Source organism: Chiloscyllium punctatum, chromosome 12 (assembly GCF_047496795.1).
Source record: "Chiloscyllium punctatum isolate Juve2018m chromosome 12, sChiPun1.3, whole genome shotgun sequence".
Lineage (NCBI taxonomy): Eukaryota > Metazoa > Chordata > Chondrichthyes > Orectolobiformes > Hemiscylliidae > Chiloscyllium > Chiloscyllium punctatum.
This window is the reverse complement of record NC_092750.1, coordinates 58,306,556-58,322,102: the sequence shown is the minus strand read 5'-3', so window position 1 is coordinate 58,322,102 and position 15,547 is coordinate 58,306,556. Positions and strand designations below refer to the sequence as shown.

The 15,547-nt window shown below is 43.0% G+C and overlaps 1 protein-coding gene and 1 pseudogene across 3 annotated transcripts in view; one reads left to right on the top strand and one right to left on the bottom strand.

Annotated features, from left to right (window-relative positions):
• The window catches only part of LOC140483862 (dual specificity tyrosine-phosphorylation-regulated kinase 2-like), a 128,262-nt gene that overhangs the window by 89,151 nt on the left and 23,564 nt on the right, over nucleotides 1-15,547 (top strand). The window lies entirely within an intron of this gene.
• Nucleotides 2,217-3,680, bottom strand: LOC140483485 (fascin pseudogene; annotated as a pseudogene).

The following is a 15,547-nucleotide window of genomic DNA, read 5'->3' as shown; positions in this document are numbered from 1 at the left end:
TCTCACCAGGGACTTGTATATCTGCAGAAAAACCTTACGGTTCTTAAACTCGATCCCCCTGTTAATGAAAACTAAAACACCATATGCTTTCTTTTCAACCCTATCCACTTGGGTAGCCACTTTGAGGCATCTATGCACTTGAACACCAAGATCCCGCTGTTTCTCCACATTGCCAAGAATCCTGTCTTTAATCCTATATTCAGACTTCAAGGTCAACTTTCCAATATGCATTACTTCGCATTTATCCAGATTGAACCTCAGTTGCCATTTCTCAGCCCAGCTCTGCATCCTGTCAATGTCATGCTGCAGCCTGAAATAGCCCTCGATACTGTCAGCAGCAAATAGGTCCACCAAAGGCTTAGCAACCTCCTTTCCTGCTTCCCAGAGCAACCTAGAATAAATCTGGTCTGGCCCTGGGGACTTATCAATCTTAATGTTTGCCAAATTTTCTAGCACATTAACTTCCTCAATCTTGATCTGTTCAAGCCTGTTTCCCGGCTCCTCAAAGTTCTCATTCACAACAAGGTCCCTTTCCTTCGGGAAAACCAAAGCAAGAAACTCATTTAGAACTTCTCCTGTCTGCTCAGACTTCACACTCAAGTTCGCTGCGCTATCCCTGATTGGTCTTACCTTCTTCCCTCATCATTCTCTTATTCCTCACCTATGCGTAAAATGCCTTTGGGTTCTCCCTAATCCTTCCCTCAAGCCTTTTTCATGCCTCCTCCTGGCTCTCCTCAGTCCATTTTTGAGCTCCTTTCTAGTAAGCCTATAATCTTCTCAAGCTGTGCTAGATCCTTGCTTCCTTCACTTTACGTAAGCTGCTTTCATCCTTTTGATGAGAAGCTCCTCTGTTCTCGTCATCCAAGGCTCCTTAATTTTACCCCTCCTTGCCTGTCTCAGAGGAACACATTTATGCATCGTTCTCAACAACTGTTCCTTAAAACAGTTTCCACATGTCTGTTGTGCCTTTTCTGTGGAACAATTGCTCCCAATCTGTACTTCCCAACTCCTGTCTGATTGTGTCATAATTTCCTTTTCCCCAATTAAATATCTTGCCATGGTAACTGCTTCTTTCCCTCTACATGGTAAGTGTGAGGCAGGTGTGGTCACTGTCACCAAAATGTTCTCCCATCATGAGATCTGACATCTGTCCTGGCTCATCGCTGAGTACCAAATCGAAAATGGCCTCTCTCCTCATTGGCCTGTCCACATACTGATGAAGGAAACCATCCTGAACACACTTGACAAAAACAGCTCTATCCAAACCATTTGCGCTCAGGAGGTTCCAGTTAATATTGGGAAAGTTGAAGTCACCCATAACAACAACCCTGCTGCATCTGCTTTTTTCCAAACTCTGCCAGCCTATGAGTTCTTCAATCTCCCTATTGCTATTAGCGGGTCTGTAGAAAACCCCCAGTGAGGTGGCTGCTCCCTTGCTGTTCCTAATTTCCACCCATACTGACTCCATAGACAAATCTTCATTTCTGTAGCTGTGATGCATTCTCTGATTAGCAATGCTGCACCCCCTTCCTCTTTTCCCTGCCTCCCTGTTCTTTTCAATTGTTTTAAACCCTGGAACATCTAATCTAGCAACCATTCCTGCCCCTGTGAAACCCACATCTCCATTATGGCCACAACATCATAGTCCCAAGTACTGATCCATGCACCTAAGTTCATCACTCTTATTTCTGACACATCTTACGTTAAAGCAGACACACTTTCACCGATCCCTTTGTTTCATCACACAAAAAGCTCCAACTGAGGTCAAACCAGGGAGTTTATCCCAGATGACCTCTTTACTTTTATGTTATATTCTTCTAGTTGTAAACCCAAGTAACTCAAATCTCTTCTTTGTTAACCATCTCATCAATTTGTATGTCATTTTTTATCTCTTATTGATGAAGGTGGTTGCCTGATCTCTGCCCCACTGGGCCCGACTTGAGATAAGGAATTCCTTCAGTGCAAAATGTAAGGAAGCAATAACTTGTTGTCCATTATTAATTGGTGCAAACTACGCATTACTGCATCAATCTTGCTATCAATTAGTAAGATATTATTTCCTAAATATTAAATATTGTGAAACTCACTTTTCATAGCAGGAATATAGTTTAATATTTTTGAACTAAATGGTATTCGTTCCTTTCATGCACCCTGACTGAACCTGAATTGGAGTTACTTTTCTATGTATACTCAAAAATTGGATCTGCTAAAGTCTTTTAGTATCGAAACAATGAAGCTGACTTGGCATCTTCTCCAGCAGCCCTGAAGCTTCCATCAGATTCTGCTAAAACATATTTCCCATTGGGTCCTCTTATGATCATTTGGTCTGAAGTGATTAATTCAATAGTAAAATTAACAGGCTCCTCTCCTGTGGCAGTGATGGCATCTTCTTTGTTTAACTCCCAGTACTTGTCAAGTGACGCTACTTTGAACTGATAGAAGCCATCAGCAGTTGAAGTTATTTTGCTTGCTTCAAACATTGGCCTGTTGCAAACCAAACTCTGCTTCCCTGGCAAAATGCCAACAAAACCAAATTCACTCTGGAGTATTAGCTGAGATCGGTTTGTAAGTTTTAAGACAAATTCTTCCTGTCTCCCACTTGAAATTGGCCCCACTAGGAGCTGGCCACCTGCATTCACAGTCACATATCTTCCATCTGATGCCTTTAAAGCTGCCTTTTCACAGTTATATATGATTTGAAACCAACAGTGAAAGTCTAGTTGCTTAGAGACTTCAATGAAGCCTTTAGCACCTACTGCAAGGTAGTGTTTTGAAATATTTTGGAAGCAGACTTTCTTGGTTGTGGAATCCATCATAATTTGGAAGTTTCCAGCATCCTTTATGTCACTAACATTTGAGTAGACGGCTGGGCCAGGTTTACAGGAGATGTACCTCTCATTAGCCAAGGACATAACACTGATCTGCCCAGGGGAAGGGTCTATGGTAAAAAGTTCATCCGTACTAGGATACAAAGTTTTAATTGTTTTTAAATTGCAGTCCTTCACAGATAGGAATTTACCATGCATATCCTTAAGACTAATCATCCCATTCTGGATCTCTAGGCGATATAATGTCTTATTTGTTATTTCAGGCTCAGTCTTCCCATTGCAAGCAATAAAGCTACCAGTTGCTGTCCTTATGGCGTACTTTTTCTCTTTGATGTCAAAATAAAGTGTCATTACACAGTCAGCACCCCAGGGCTGGTTCTTGTCACAGGACATTTTACCATTTTGCTCATTCAGTCGAAGGTAACGTTTTCTGCCAGGGTTGAACATGTTGACGCTAGGGTGGATGACCAGGTGGGGCACCCACTTCTCACTGTCTGAAATAGCCTGGGCAAAGCAAGTGATGTTGTCCTGGTTTCCTCCTAAATACCGTTTGGAGCGCTCTGATTGGAAGGAGACTCTTCCGTCCGGATGAAGCATCATGAGGAAGTCACAATTTGGAGTGGGAACCTCCTGATCGCAGGTGATCCTGCCATCTTTGTCTGCAGCAATGTACCTGTTAAAAAAACTCTTGATATGGACCAGGGGAGAGTCTTGCTTGGCAAACTCGATGGTCCATATTTGGCTCTTTGTCATTGAGGAACCTGTTGCATTCACTTTGTAGTTGAACATCTCTCCAGTCAGGTATTTTTGGGCTGAGTTAATTAGACCAAAAAGAAGCACTTTATTTGCCATTTCCCACTGCTTATCTTGATTTTGAATATGCACTGCATTTGCTCAGTAACTTGTTTTTATATGTGCACTGACATCATTGTCCAATCCCTAGCAATGCTTATGACATAGCACTGAAAGGTTCAGTGACAGTTACCATGTTAAGAGGTTGTCTTAAACATTTTTACTCTTCGCCCAATATAACAACAAAATTCATGAATTACTTCTCTACTTTCAAAAGGTGAAATTTTACATATTAGACAGTGCAAAAGAAAAATGTAATTAAAATAAATCCATTTTTACAAGGATTCGTTTGATGTCTGTGTAATTTTAATTCCACAAATGCGGTCAATGTTTCTTATTGTAGTGGTTCTGTTCGGCGACCTGGGAATTTGTGTTGCAGACGTTTCGTCCCCTGTCTAGGTGACATCCTCAGTGCTTGGGACCCTCCTGTGAAGTGCTTCTGTGATGATTCCTCCGGCATTTATAGTGATTTGTATCTGCCGCTTCCGGTTGTCAGTTCCAGCTGTCTGCTGCAGTGGCCGGTATATTGGGTCCAGGTCGATGTGTTTGTTGATTGAATCTGTAGATGAGTGCCATGCCTCTAGGAATTCCCTGGCTGTTCTCTGTTTGGCTTGTCTGATAATAGATGATAATTCTTCTTATCAAGAGAAAAATTATGCCACTGGAAGTAAAGATTTCTATAAGCCAGAGCTTCTAAGAAATTCAAAATATGTTGTTCAATCTTCATATGGAAGTGACTGGGTTAGACCTGCATACCACAGTATGTACAGACACTGAAGACAGTCAACAGTTGGAAGCCATTTGGATTTTGCAGTTCAAACAAAATAACATTGCACTAAAATCTTATGTAAATCAGTATGATCAAAACATTATAAAGAACCATTAGAACCTCAAGGTGTCGCTTGACTGTGGTATATTGTTATGATTGCATCTTCATGTGACTACGGTGCTTCAGTAGTTTAGTACTGCTGCCTCACAGTACCAGGGACTGTCTGTGTGGAGTTTGCACAATGTCTGCGTGGGTTTCCTCCTGGTGCTCTGGTTTCCTCTCACAGTCCAAAGGTGTGCAGATTAGGTGGGTTGGCCATGTTAAATAGCGCACAGTGCTTAGCTATGTGGGTTAGCCATCGGAAACGCAGGGTCACAGGAATAAGGTGGAGGTTGGGAGTGGTGGGATGCTTGTCAGAGGGGCAGTGTGGACTCGATGGGCTGAATGGCTTGCTTCCATACTGTAGGAATTCTGTGATGACCACAACCTTTCCTTGGTAGCTTAATCCTACTAAGAGTTTCTACCTACCTGGCATTATCACACTAATGAAAAAAGGTTGAGGACTGCAGATGCTGGAGATCAGAATTGAGAGTGCGGTGCTGGTCAGGCAGCACCTGAGGAGCAGGAGAATCAATGTTTCTAGCATAAGCCCTTTATCAGGAATCACACTAACCCAACATAGCTTTTGGAGGTCATCGCAATGAGAATACAGATGTTTAAGGGATGGATACAGGCAGTGGATTAGAAATGAACTGAGAGCTGGAACTGGCCTACCAATTATTGAGCCTTATGTAGAAGAGGTTGACAAACTGTGAATCTGCTGGGTGTAGCATGGGAGCTCATCAGAGAAGAGAACTATAATTTCTCAGTGCCTTTTGAATGAGTCCCGGAAGAGATGCAGAGTGGTTGAATGGCTAAGAGGAGACCATAAAGGATTGTGAAGCTTCAGGGAGCAAAGATTGACAGAAGTAATTGAATGGGAGGGAAAGGTGTTGTGGGGACCGTCAAATGGTGGTGGTGCAGTGCTGTAGTATTGTGCTAGAGCTGAACGCAGAGGAGTGCACAATAGCACTTCAACATTTGGTGACATTTCCTTTAATGGCTGCTGATTAGGTCACAAAATTACTCTATTGCTGACAGTATTCTGGGCATCCCACATTTACAATTGAAAAGTGAAATAGAGACCTCTTGTTTATTTATTCAAATATCGGCACTTCATCTGCCTTCATGATGATGTCATCTGTCTTGTCAAAAAGGACTGTTGGCACCTAACTGTCCTCAATAAATATTTAGATGCCTATTTTGCACCTTAGAAATGAATGTGTTCCATCAATTGCTTAGACCAGCTTATTGCTGCAGGACTTCAACCAGAAACTTAAAGAACTGGGCTTCAGCAAAACATCTTAAAATACTTGAAAAATTTAAGATCATTTTCGTAATCTATAGTGTCCTTTAATGACATCCGGTCATACAATTACTATCTGAAAATCTTCATGTGGAATGTAATTTCTTGTTGCATTCATCTGCCAGGGCTCCTATTACAGTTATATTGAGAGGCCTGGATTATATAGCATCTTTTGATTACAGCATGCTTCTTGTGTCTATATTTTTATATCAACCTGTTCAGCGATGGTATTTAACACCTGTGGAGCAAGTGGATATTGAATCCAGGCCCAAAGGTAGGAATGCCCACTGCTCTACAAGGGCAGTTCTGTCTAGATCAAGACTATCCATACTTGCTGCAATAGATTGGTGACAAGTATCATATCCCAAAGATCTACTCTCTTGCAACCTTCCACATAGTACCCCCTTATTAAAAACTTTAGAGATGCAAGGAAGGAAGTGGGGAGGACATGTTTGTCAAATATCCTAATTTCTTTCTTCTAATATATTTGTATCTGTCAAGAAACTATGCCATAAAAAAACTCATGCTTTTCAGACTTAAGAAGAGTTCTTCTCCCTCTCAACCCGATCAGTGGAGGATCTAGAATCACTTTTCCCTCATTCAGGCACTTGCACGGTGACAACATCCAGGCATCACCAGAGAAACAGGGTGCCAGATGAGCACATAAGGTTAGGAGGAGCTAGGAAATGCAACATTACAAAATGTCCTTACATTGTTGAAGAATTCAGAACATCAAACTTATATGCAGGCAATTGAGGGTGTGGGTAGGTGATAGTGGTGGTGGGGATCTCAGACATATATCATTGAATTTGAGAATTTCAAATCCCACATTGTCAATGCTTCAGTTCCAAACTAAAGTATTCTCTTCGTTTGGTACAACATTGATACCTTATGAGTTTGACATTCATGGCATAATCAGTAGGTCGCATTTTTTTTCTATTTATTACTTGCTGAATGTTAACATCATTGGCAAGGCAAACATTGCTTATCCCTAATTATGCTTCAAAAATCAAGGAGACTGATCCCTTAGTGCTGTTAGGTCAGGAAATTCAGACCTGTGAGCCAGTGACAACCAAGGAGTTGTGATATAATACTTGGAAGCCTGATGCTCCATAGCACCTACAACTGCTGTCCTTCAATGTGGTAAAGGTCATGAATTTTATCCACAGCTTCCCTGTGAGATGCTGTCATGGTATACATGGCTGGCTCCATTCACCTATTGTATTCTATGCTACTTTCTCCCCACCCCCACCCTCCTCTAGCTTATTTCTCCACGCTTCAGGCTCTCTGCCTGTATTCCTGATGAAGGGCTTTTGCCCGAAATGTCGATTTTACTGCTCCTGGGATGCTGCCTGAACTGCTGTGCTCTTCCAGCACCACTAATCCAGAATCTAGTTTCCAGCATCTGCAGTCATTGTTTTTACCTCGTTGATTTTAACCCTACTGTGAATTCTCTTGAAAGGATGCCTGCCTTGAAGAAGTTTTCCTCCTCTCTCTACAAGAATCTCAGGGAGTCCCTCTCCCACTGCAACTCCCAGGTCATTTCCTCTGCCCTGAAGCTCTTCAACCATGTCCTGAAACAAACTCGCTACCACAGCCACATTTGCTTCCTCAGTGCCTGCCTCTGTAACCAACTCATCCCACACGGACTCCAGACCACCTTTAAACCAGCAGAGTTCAGACCCGAACAGGACAAACAGTACAGACAACAGATTCAAAAACACCAGCAACAGTTCTCCTTCAAGATCCTCTGCTCCACGCTTGCAGCAATGCGCCGGCACCTAACCTCTCTACAGTCAGCCCTGCCTTAGCTGAGGGCCACACTCTCTCAGAATTGCAAAGGACCACTCTGTACTACATCCCCAGGAGGATTCATACTCTCAACAAACAGTATTTCAACTCCATCTCAAACATCAAAAACTGTAAGTACAACAAACTTTTATCCACCCACCTCCATAACCAGCACTCCTCAAACATTCCAGAAGATTCCCCTGGCCTCTGGAACTTTTCAGACGCCATTAGCCATGCGGCAGGTGCAGCTGCCACCCCCACGCTGATTGATGACGTCACTTCCGCCCCCATCATGGCCACTCCCACAACCACTTCTACCCCTCACAATTCCTCATGCATCACACGTGACATCACTTCCGCCCCTCACATCATCATTGATGTCACACGCTCAGTGACTTCCGCCACCCCTACTGCCATGTCTGCCACCACTTCCGCCCCCACCAACGCCACTCACCTGCATTCTGCTGGCATGCATCCCACAGATCCCACTGTCACCATTTCCCGGCCCCCAGAACCCTGAGGGGAACACCACCCCTGCTCATGACTCCACCCCCATTAACCCGGCCATCACACCCACTCCAGTTACTGGCTCCGCCCCCACTCCCAGCTCCACACTAACACCAGATCCTAGCTCCCAGCCCTGCCGAGTTTTTACCATCCCTCCAGACCTTCCCCTCACTGAGGACCAATGATCAGTCCTCAGCAAAGGACTCAGCTTCATCCCCCTCCGTCCACGCATCAATGAATTTAATACACGCCGTGACATCGAACACTTCTTCCACCGCCTCCACCTCCGAGCTTACTTTCACAATCAGGACTCCCGCCCACCTTCCGAGGACCCCTTCGCCCACCTCCAACACACTGCACTCACCTGGACACCTCACGCTGGCCTATTACTTGCCCTCGACCTCTTCATTTCCAACTGCCGCTGGGACATTAACCGCCTCAACCTGTCTACCCCCCTCCCCCACTCCAACTCTCACCCTCACAACGTGCAGCCCTCCAATCCCTCTGCTCTAATCCCAACCTCACCATTAAGCCAGCGGATAAAGGGGGTGCAGTGGTAGTCTGGTGTACTGACCTCTACACCGCTGAAGCCAAATGCTAACTCGAGGTCACCACTTCCTACCACCCCCTCGACCATGACCCCACCCCCCATCACCAAACCATCATCTCCCAGACCATACAGAACCTCAGCACCTCAGGAGATCTCCCACCCACAGCTTCCAACCTCATTGTCTGGGAACCCCACACTGCCCGGTTCTACCTCCTTCCCAAGTTCCACGAGCCTGACCACCTTGGCCGACCCATTGTCTCAGCATGCTCCTGCGCCACTGAACTCATCTCTACCTACCTCGACACTGTCCTATCCCCCCTAGTCCAGGAACTCCCCACATACGTTCGAGACACCACCCACGCCCTCCACCTCCTCCAAGACTTCCGTTTCCCCGGCCCCCAATGCCTCATCTTCACCATGGATATGCAGTCCCTCTACACCTCCATCCGCCATGACCAAGGCCTCCAAGCCCTCCGTTTTTTCCTCTCCTGATTCCCCAACAGTACCCTTCCATCAATACTCTCATTCGTTTGTACTAGTTAAACACTGATCAATGAAATCATATTTATCTCCAAAAGAAAGTAAAACTCTAAGTAGCTTTTAAATAAAAAAAACTTAAATAGACACAGTTAAATATAATGGCAATGGTAAAAGATATTGTACCTCAAAGCAGATTTAAAAGCACAAAGCATTCAGACAGTGAATAAAACTGAAAGAGGCAATTAATGTGATAAGAGTCGAGCCATGATCACAGAACAAAGAACAAAGAAAATTTACAGCCCAGTAACAGGCCCATCGGCCCTTCAAGCCTGAGCCGATCCAAATCTACTATCTAAATCTGCCGCCCAATTCCTAAGCATCTGTATCCCTCTGCTTTCCTCCTTCTCATGCATCTGTCCAGACGCATCTTAAATGAATAAATATTTTGTTTTCTACAGTACGGAAACAGGCCCTTTGGCCCAACAAGTCCACACTGACCCTTTGAAGAGTAACCCACCCCCCTAACTAATGAACCTAATATGGGCAGTTTAGCATGGCCAATTCACCTGACCTGCACATCGTTTGGATTGTTGGAGGAAACCCACGCAGATACGGGGAGAATGTGCAAACTCCACACAGACAGTCGCCTGAGGCTAGAATTGAACCTGGGTCCCTGGCGCTGTGTGGCAGCAGTGCTAACCACTGAGCCACCATGTCACCCTTTAAGCTCAGAGGTGACCATATTTCTTTACTTTGTAGGACTGATGGCTAATCATGTTTTAAAATGATAGTATGTTAGAAAAGAAACCCATTTTATAATATTGTTAGAGCATTTGACATTTATTGTACATCAAGTACTCATCATTTAAGATTGAGTAAAATGTAATAGAAGAACACAGTTTCCAGGAGAATCTGCCAATAACTTTATCAATGCCCTTTGCATATTGTCAGAATTTTGTGATTGTGGCAATTTATACCAGAGCTGATTTGATACACAATTATCATTTAAAAATCTGATACATTTCTCGCAGATATGTTATAATCAGAAGAGGTTCTTACACATTAGAAAGAGCTATGCGGATAACCGTAGAAGCTAAAACCCAGTCACAGCTCTATGGAAATTAAAAGCCAAACTACCTTATGAAGATCACCAAAATTTGTCAATGTTTTAAAGATACAAAACATCAAAACACCATATTATACACCAACATTAAACATCTTGAAGTTCTTTGGTGCTTGATCTCATTCTCTGCTATGGAAATCTCTGCTGGTAATTCAATTATTTTGATTTTAATACTGGAGCTCGTGTTGCAATATTATTGGAAAAGAAAAATCCCCTTGGTTTAAAAGAATGTAAGTACAAGTTTTGGGCAAACTGCACACTCAAAATCAAAGGAGTGCTGAGGGTAGTCTTAAAATACAGAGACTAACACTATGAGGAGCTCGGTTAAATCATCGTAAACCAACAAACTCATTTATAGGCAGAAAAAGCTCACATTGCTATTAACATTCTGTGGCATCTTAAAGGAAGGTGACCAGACCAAGAAGCCAAATACCAGTGATCAATGTATCTGACCACAACAAGAGGAAGAATGTTCACTGAACCGAAGAGAAAAAATATACTACTCAAGGTCAGTTTAGATGCTGTCAGTCAACTCTTCGTGACTGAGATATCAGATGATACAACTGATTGCACATGTCAGGAAGGTTAATTAATCATGTTCTACATGCAGATGAATCTTCAAAATCTGATCATCTAATATCCGTGAGACCACAATAGCCAGGAGCTAATAGTGGACTTTATGCATGCAGTCAGTTATTTACAACAAGTAGTGCCAGATCATCACAGTCAACTTTACTTTGATTTGAAGCTGTAAAATGATGATGGCATTCAAAAGCATACATCTGAAATGGAAGGATTACATTTGAATCTGCTTCATTATACCACCAAGCGAGAATCATTGCTTCTTTCAGAAGAATAACTACCTTCTCTGATACAATTTGAGTAAACTAAAGAAATAGAGACAAACATTCAACACCAACCTCAATACTAAAGAAAGACATCTGCACAGAGCCTTCTGGAAATCAAAGATCCACCAAGGTGCCAGGATAGCAACAAACTGAATCTGAATATTTCGTCCTCAAGCAGTTGACTTTCAATCCAACCACGGTGGCTCAGTGGTTAGCACTGCTGCCTCTTAGCGCCAGGGACCCGGGTTCGATTCCAGCTTCGGCCAACTGTCTGTATGGAGTTTGCACATTCTCCCTGTGTCTGTGTGGGTTTCCTCCGGGTGCTCTGGTTTCCTCCCACAGTCCAAAGATGTGCAGGTTAAGTGAATTGGTTATGTGAAGTTGCCCAGAGTTAGATGTATCGGTCTGGGTGGGTTACTCTTCAGAGGGTCGGTGTGAAGTAGTTGGGCCGAAGGGCCTGTTTCTACACTGTAGAGAATCTAATCTAATGTTACCCTTAAATTGGCTGTTCTAGAGAAATTGGTAGTTCTGGAGAACAAGATCATGCACCATGAAAGCAGTGGCCTGTTTCAGTGAGATAATGGAGGAGTCTGACAGAGAGCAAAGGGAAGATATTTCAGAAAGAGGTTATGTCTGTGATTTGAATGGCAAGCAAAATTATACCAATGGCCCAATAAACTGTAAATTAAATAGCTCTGGTTGGCAAAGTACCTTATGGTACTAGGCTACATTGTAGTGAAAAGTACTTGCCTAGGCTTCATACTAGACTTACCTCTGTACTCTTCAACTTAAAACATGTTTTTGCCCATTAAGTTGCTGGAAGTGAGACCTGATAACTGCCGAGTGAAGGAATCAATGCATCAGAGAGAACAGGACAAAGTATCTCTCTAACAATAACATGAAAGGATTTGGAAAGAAACAACTGAAAATTTGAGAAGGGAAAACAAAACGTGCCTGAGAAACTCAGCAGGTCTGACTGCATTAAATGACTCATCTTCCTGTTTTTATTTCAGGAATTCCTCAGCATCTGCAGTACTTTAATTAGATGAATTGGGAAAGTGAGTGAATCGAATTCAGTTTCAAATTAAGTCATACGATCATAGAATGATTAGACCATAGAACAAGGCCATTCATCCTGTCATCAGTGTACCAGTGCTTTTCAAGAGCAACTTACTTAAGCTCCATTCTCCACCTATTTCCAATTGTCCTGCAATTTTGTGCAATTCTCTTTTGAGAGCCTTGATTGACTCTGTCTCCACCACACTCTCTGAGGCAGTGTGGTCCAGATCCGAAGCACTCACTATATTTCCTCGTATGCTGATTTCTGATTCTCTATCCTTTGCCGGTGGGAACAATTCCTCTATATCTACTCTGTGCAGAACCCTCATGATTTTGAGCACCTCTGTCGAGTCTCCAAAGTGAATGGTCTCAGTTTACAAACCTCATAAATGAAATAAGCACAGAAGTAGGGTCATAGCTGGTCTGATTGCTCCACATTCCTACTTACCTACCCCAATAATCTTTCATCCATTTTCAAGAAGCTGTCTTAGACTTTAACTTCTTTAAGCTATACTGTATATGTAACACAAGTCCCTAATCCCTGGAGCCATCCTTGTGAATCTTTTCTGCACCTTCTCTAACATTTACATTCATGCCTAAAGTGTGGTGCTAAGAAATGAGAAAAATACTCAAATTCAGGCCGAATCAAAGTTTTCTATTGATTTGTCATAACTTCCTTGGTTTTGTACTCTCCAGCACTATTGAAAGAGCCAGGATCCCATATGTTTCACTATACTCTTCTCCAATCTGCCCTGTCACCTTCAATGATTGGTGCATGTGTACCTAAGGCGCCTCTGCTTTTGCACCTTTAGATTTGGACCATTTATTCTAGATTGCCTCTACTTGGTTCTTTCTGTCAAAATGAGTCATTTCACACCTTTGGGTTCACTTTCGCCTACCACATGTCCATCCATTCCATCAATCTGACTTTTTGAATGTTATCACTAAGTCCACATCATTATTGGAAGAGATGGAAAGAAAGTTTGGATGAAAAGATAGGAAAACAAGAAATAAAAAGGAAAAGTAACAAATGTAGTTGCAACATTGAAAATGTGGCAACTTAAATCCCCTACAGGAATTCATATTTTGCAAAAGATGATATGTCAGATTTTTAATTGTTAACTGTTGGTGTATAGCGATTGATTAGCAGCCACTGACACTTATCACAATGTTCTGTAAATTCAATTTGGAATAACTAACTACATATATCTGTGGTTATTTTTTTATCCAAAATACTGCACGGAATTTTCAGTTGAAATGTGATACTGAGCAAGCTTTATGGTTTCCAGTCGACCGTGGCCCAAGTCTTTCCATGTCATCTCCTACTTTTCACTTCATTAGTTATGCCAAGATATTGAGTGCATTTCTTTGAGAAAGTGAGGCACATGAGCTTGCCACTGCTGGGACCATTGGGCTTACATACCACATTCCTGGCAGCCCTGCAGCCGCGCATACCAATTGGTGGTGTGGGCACATTGGCTACTAATTCCAGTAGTCGCTGCTGTGCATCGAACCTTTGGAGTACAGTGACTGGAAAAATGAGATGAAACATAGCTTAAGTGCCTCAGGTACTATATTTAAAACCAAGCTGCACGCAACTACAGATGCTACAATCCCTCACATTATGGTGTGCTGTGGTAAAAATATCACAAATGGAAAGGTAAGCTCTCCGCTTTCAGGCAGTGATGGGCTTGTGGAGAGGAGGGTTGTTCTTTCTCCTGATAACCAAAAGGTATGCCAACAGACCCTTCAACCTGGATGGAAATTGTGGCACAGATCAGTGCTGTGTCCTGCATCAACAGACATTATTTATGATGCTACAAATAGGACAATGATATTCTACACTCTATAAATACCACCATCTTCTGTCTGCCACTTCTCCTTCAATGGTCCAAATTCATTATATTGCACTGCACCAAGTCTGATAGACTACAACTCTCATTATTGCTTGTATCATGTCCACTCAAGGGCTCGCACCCACCTCATCCTCCCAAACTATTACATTTTCATGCCGTCTGAACTTCCCTCTCACTCATGAGAACACTTCATCACGTCTCCTGCTCATGCATGACCACTAACTGCTCTTACATCCAGCTCCATCATACTCAATCTCTTCCTCTGTCTCATTGGGAGAATCTCATGGACTAATGCCTCGACAGCATCCCAACTGACTGACCTGTAACTCCTCAACTGCTTGCATTTGAACCTGCAGCAGGACTGAACATGGCCAATACCATGTCATGCATTCAAACGAGTCCTTTGACTGACTGTGGTAGGAGCTGTACTTGACTGACTGTAGTCCTCCTTCGCCCCACTAAGGACTATTCCCTTTTCACTTTTAAACATTTGTTTGAAGCGCATGCAGTGGGTTTGCTGCGTAAGCTGCCAACAGATGCTGCAGTTCTGACGTTAATATATTACAGCATCATACAGTGACATGTCCACCCCCTGTCTGACTAATAGATTGGCTGTTCAGTGCTCCCCATGATCACAAGCTGTTTAACTCTCCTTCTGCTCTGAAAAACAAGCCAACCCACAGAGGATGCAGCCGGTAAATCATTGCTACAGTTAGCGAGGGCTTCAAAAGCAAGCTAAGAATCATGAAACGTGTGTATGTCCATGTCAGTATAAAGATATCCTGTGTGGATGCATGAGATGTGGGGCTGGCTCTGTTTGCAAAGTGATCTGGCAGAAGCAAAGTGATCTGGCAGACTTGCGTTAGACAACTCCAAATTGTGTGTGTGTGTGAATTCAATAACAAATCTAGGCTTTAAGACTCTAAGGAGGACTATTGTCAGGAAAAAAAACCTATCTGGTTCACTAATGTTCTTTAGGGCAGGAAACTGCCATCCTTACCTGGTCTGGCCTCCGTGTGGCTCCAGACTTACAGTGATGTGGTTGACTCTCAAATTGCCCACTGGATAATTAGGGATAGGCAGTAAATTCTGGCCTTAAGAGAGACACCCTCATCCCATGATGAATAAAACAAAAGATGTCAGTGCAGATATTGGGCAAGCTGGTAGTTGCCAAATACCCACTCTGTCAGGATGAATTTATGTTATCCAGTTTTTTGGTTGGGGGAGAGGACAATTAGAAGTGAGATCTCAATAGGATGAATTGGAGCTTTAGTGAGTTGAAAATTCTGAAAAGAAGGTAGTTGCCATTTAAGTATGGAGATAAGGATTGATAAGTCTCCTGGCCATGATGGAATGCATCCCAGGGTAATAAAAGAGATGGCGAGAGAAATAGCAGGTGCACTGGCAGTAATTTTCCAAACTTTGCTCTACCCTGGGGCAGTCCCAGCAGATTGGCAAATAACAAACGTGATACCACTG